Here is a 5,323-nt window from a genome sequence, read left to right as displayed (position 1 = left end):
GCGCCCGCCCAGGCCCCGCCCGGTGGGCGACGCCGCGTTCTCTCGTTCACTGGCGCCCCACTTGGAGCCCCGGGCGCGCGGGGAGGGTGCCCTTCAAGCCGCGCGGATGACGGGATCATCCCGACGTCGAAACTGGGCAATGACCTTAGAAGGAGTGGAGGCCGGGCCTGTCATCTTCCTGTGGGCCTGGCAGCAGCGTGGGGCCGTAGGACATACGCTTCGAGGACACTCTTCCTTGTAGTTTTAGGTGCACATCCTCTCCTCCTCCCGGTTGTTCTCACATTAAAGGAGCACTAGTGGCCCGATGTGAGGTAACACCATGAGAATTTTCCTAGTCTGTTCCCTAGAGCGCTTCAGAGCCACCAGGAGCTCTGGATAAAATTGAACAGGGATGAAATTGCTGCCTGACCTGAGAATTGGCCTACGGGGTTGTGATTCCAGGATTTGGGGTCTGTGGGATAAGTTGAAATTGTCAATAATTTGGCGTTGTCTGAGTAGTTTTACTTTTTTTTTTTTAACTGAAGGTGAAATTCACACAACATAAAATTTACCATAAAGTGGTCGTTTCGGTGGCATTTAGTGAATTCACAATGCTGTGCAACGACCACCTCTGACTAGTTCCAAAACATTTTCCTCATTCCAAAAGAAAAACCCCATACCCATTGAGAAGTTTCTTCCCATTGCCCTCTTCCCCCAGCCCCTGGCAATCACCAGTCTACTTCTGTCTCTATAGTTACTTATTTTAGATACTTCATATAAACGGAATCACAGTGTGTGGACTTTTGTGTCTATCTTTCACTTAGCATATTTTCAAGGTTCACCCTCAGGTAGCATGTAACAGACTTTATTCCTTTTTATGACTGCATAGTATTCGATTGTGTGTGTATCGTGTATGCCACAGTTTATTCATCTATCTATAGACATTTGGGCTGTTTGCATCTTTTGGCTTTGTGAATAATGCTACTATGAACATGCATGTACATGCTTTTGAGAACCCATTTTTATTTTGGGAGGGTACGTACACAGGGGTTGAATTGTTGGATCACATGGTAATTCAATTTTTTTTTTTTTTTTTTTTTTTTTGAGACGGTGTCTTGCTCTGTCGCCCAGGCTGGAGTGCAATGGCGTGATCTCAGCTCACTGCGAGCTCCGCCTCCGGGGTTCACACCATTCTCCTGCCTCAGCCTCCTGAATAGCTGGGACTACAGGCTCCCGCCGCCACGTCCGGCTATTTTTTTTTTTTTTTTTTTTTGTATTTTTTTTAATAGAGACGGGGTTTCAACGTGTTAGCCAGAATGGTCTTGATTTCCTGACCTCGTGATCCACCTGCCTCAGCCTCCCAAAGTGCTGGGATTACAGGCGTTAGCCACCGTGCCTGGCCTTTTTTTTTTTTTTTTTGAGACAGAGCTTTTCTCTGTTGCCCAGCCTGGAGTGCAGTGGCGGCAATCTTGGCTCACTGCAACCTCTGCCTCCCAGGTTCAAGCAATTCTCTTCCCTTGGCCTCCCAACTAGCTAGAGTTACAGATGTGTGCCACCACGTCTGGCTAATTTCTGTGTTTTTAGTAGAGATGGGGTTTCACCACGTTGGCCAGACTGGTCTTGAACTCTTGACCTCAAGTTATCTGCCTACCTTGGCCTTCCAGAGTGCTGGGATTACAGGCATGAGCCACTGCGCCCAGCCTTCAGTGTTTACCTATTTGAGGAACTCCAAATGGTTTCCATGATGGCTGAACCATTTTATATTCCTACCAGCAATGTACAGTGTTCCAGTTTCTCCGCATCCTCACCAATGCTTGTTATTTTCCATTTTATTGTTACCCCAGTAGGTATGCAGGGATACCTCATTCTGATTTTGGTTTATGTTTTCCTAATAACTAATGCTGTTAAGCATTCTCCTTTTCATGTGCTTGTTGGCCATCTGTGTATCTTCTTTGGAGACGTGTCTATTCAAGTCCTTTTCTGATTTTAAGATTGGGTTGTCTTTTTGTTGTTGAGTTGTAAGAGTTCTTTATATATTATGGATACTAGACCCTTATCAGATATATGCTTCACAAATATTTCTCTCCCATTCTGTAATTGTCGTTTTCACTTTCTGATGTCCTTTGATGCACTTAAAACTTTAATTTTGATGAAGTTCAGCTTAACTGTTTTTTTTTTTGTTGTTTGTGCATTTGGTGTCCTGTGTAAGATATCATTGTCAAATCCAAGGTTGTGAAGATTTACTCCTATGTTTTCTTCTAAGAGTTTTATAGTTTTAGCTCTTATATTTAGGTTGTTGATCCATTTTAAGGTAATTTTTGTATGTGGTGTGAGGTCAGGGTCCAAGTGCATTGTTTTGCATGTAGACTTCTAGTTGTCCCAGCACTATTCGTTGAAGAGATTGTCCTTTTCCTATTAAATTGTCTTGGCTTCCTGTCAAAAATCAATTGGCCATAGATGTATGGGGAAAACCAAATAGTTTTAAAGAGCTGTTTAAATGAAGATTAACCCCAGATGGAACTGGGGCAGGCCAGCATTTTGGCTAAGAAAATAATGGTCCAGCCCGGGCTCGGTGGCTCACGCCTGTAATCCCAGCACTTTGGGAGGCCGAGGCAGGCGGATCATGAGGTCAGGAGATCGAGACCATCCTGGCTAACGTGGTGAAACCCTGTCTCTACTAAAAATACAAAAAAAAAAAAAAAAATAGCTGGGTGTGGTGGTGTATGCCTGTAGTCCCAGTTACTCAGGAGGCTGAGGCAGGAGAATGGCATGACCCCGGGAGGTGGAGCTTGCAGTGAGCAGAGAGAGCACCACTGCACTCCAGCCTGGGCGACAGAACGAGACTCTGTCTCAAAAAAAAAAAAAAAAAGAAAAAAGAAAATAATGATCTTTGATAAATTTGAGAAATTAATTATACTTAACATAAAGAATTATAAAAATAATCAATTCTTAGAAAAGGAAGGACACCTGAGGGTCACAAACTCCAACTCCCTAACTGATGCATATATGCCCTTGCTACAGAATTGCTGGGAAATGACTCTCCAGCCTGGTTTGTTCTTGTTGTTTTGAAACAAGGTCTTGCTTTTTCGCCCAGGCTGGAGTGCAATGGCACGATCTCAGCTCGCTGCAGCCTCTGCCTCCCAAGTTCAAGTGATTCTCCTGCCTCAGCCTCCCAAGTAGCTGGAATTACAGGTATGCACCACCCCGCCTGGCTAATTTTTGTAATTTTAGTAGAGATGGGGTTTCACCATGTTGACCAGGGTGGTCTCAAACTCCTGACCTCAAATGACCCTCCCACTTCGGCCTCCTAAAGTGCTAAGATTAGGTTACAGGTGTGAGCCACTGCACCCATCCCTGATTGGTTGTTGTTGTTGTGTTGTTGTTGTTGTTGTTATTTAGCTTTCAGTGTTGTATTTGATAGGCTGAATTTCCCCTAATGTGAAGGGCTTCATTTGTGCTAATGCGAAGCATAATGACTCAATAAATGAGTTAAGAAGTTGTGATATAATAAAAATAAACATTTGGTCATTATCCCTGTTCCTGGCACAAGCTCCTAAAACCTTCGGAATCTTAGGTGTGATAAGTGTTGTTGGTATGCTAATGAGATGACTGGTGGCTGGGGAACCCTGAATAGCTTCAGGATGGGGGCTGGTGGCCAGAAAGACTAAGGCATGATCTAAACAAACAGAATACTGCAGCCCTTAATAAGCGTTAACAGGATCTGATTTCCAGAGTTACCACATTATAATATTCAAAATGCCCAGTTTTTGCTTTTTTCTTTCTATCAGCTTTTTCAGGTTGAAGTGCCCAGTTTTTGGGGGTTATTATTATTATTATTATTATTGAGATGGAGACTGGAACTGTCGCCAGGGCTGGAGTGCAGTAGCGCGATCTCTGCTCACAGCAACCTCTGCCTCTCAAGTTCAAGCAATTCTCCTGCCTCAGCCTCCTGAGTTGCTGGGATTATAGGCGCCCACCTCACACCCAGCTAATTTTTGTATTTTTAGTAGCGACAGGGTTTCATTATGTTGGCCACGCTGGTCTCAAACACCTGACCTCGTGATCCACCCGCCTCGGCATCCCAAAGTGCTGGGATTACAGGCATGAGCCACCATGCCAGGCCCGAAGTGCCCAGTTTTTAACCAAAAATAAATAAATAAATAAAATAGCATACCAAGAAAAAAGAAAAGTACAACCCATTCACAGGAAAAAGAAATTGACAGAAACCATCCCTGGGGAAGCCTAGACATTGAACTTGCTAGACAAAGACTTTTATTTAAATGTTTGAAAGTTTACTTAAATGTTTATTTAAATGGTCTTACATATGCTTAACTAAAGGAAACCATTGACAAAGAACTAAAGGAAGCCAGGTAAACAATAAGTGTATAAACAGAATATCAACAAAGAGACAAATTATGAAAAATAAACCAAAGTTCTGGAGCTGAAAAGTACAATAGCTGAAATGAGAATTTTGAAAAGATGAACAGCACTGACAAATCTTTAGCTAGACTGAGAAAGAGTGAAGATGCAAATAACTAAAATCAGAAATGAAAGCAGCGACATCATTATGAACCTTACAGGAAAAAAGAAAAAAAGCATCATAAGACAATACTGTGAACAACTGTATACCAGCAAATTAGATAACCTAGATGAAATGAGCAAATTCCTGGAAAAACACAAATGACCAAAACTGACTCAGGAAGAAATAAACCTGAACAAACCTAGAAAAAGTAAAGAGATTGAATCCAATATGAGGTTGAATCAGTAAGGCCAGGCACAGCAGCTCACGCCTGTAATCCCAGCACTTTGGGAGGCTGAGACGGCGGATTACGAGGTCAGGAGATTGAGACCATCCTGGCTAACATAGTGAAATCCCGTCTCTACTAAAAATACAAAAAAAAATAACGCCAGGCATGGTGGCGGGCGCCTGTAGTCCCAGCTACTCGGGAGGCTAAGGCAGGAGAATGGCGTGAACGCAGGAGGCAGAGCTTGCAGTGAGCCGAGATTGCACCACTGCGCTCCAGCCTGGGCGACAGAGGGAGACTCTGTCTCAAAAAAAAAAAAAAAAAAGGTTGAATCAGTAATCAAAAACCTCCCCTGAAACAGGACCAGATGGCTTCAGCTTGGTGAATTCTACCAAACCTTTAAAGAAGAATTAACACCAATCCTCAAATTCTACTAAGGAATAGAAGAGGAGGGAATACTTCGCTGAACTATTTTTTCTCACAACACTTCTGACACTAAATATGTGGGTTTTTTATTCCACACAAAAAACAACTCTCCAGACACCAAGTATGTGTCTTACAATTCAATTCAATTCTGGTATTACGTACCTGAAGTTAGC

Source organism: Macaca fascicularis, chromosome 1 (assembly GCF_037993035.2).
Source record: "Macaca fascicularis isolate 582-1 chromosome 1, T2T-MFA8v1.1".
Taxonomy (NCBI): Eukaryota; Metazoa; Chordata; class Mammalia; order Primates; family Cercopithecidae; genus Macaca; species Macaca fascicularis.
The sequence above is the reverse complement of the archived record's forward strand: the minus strand, read 5'-3'. Positions refer to the sequence as shown.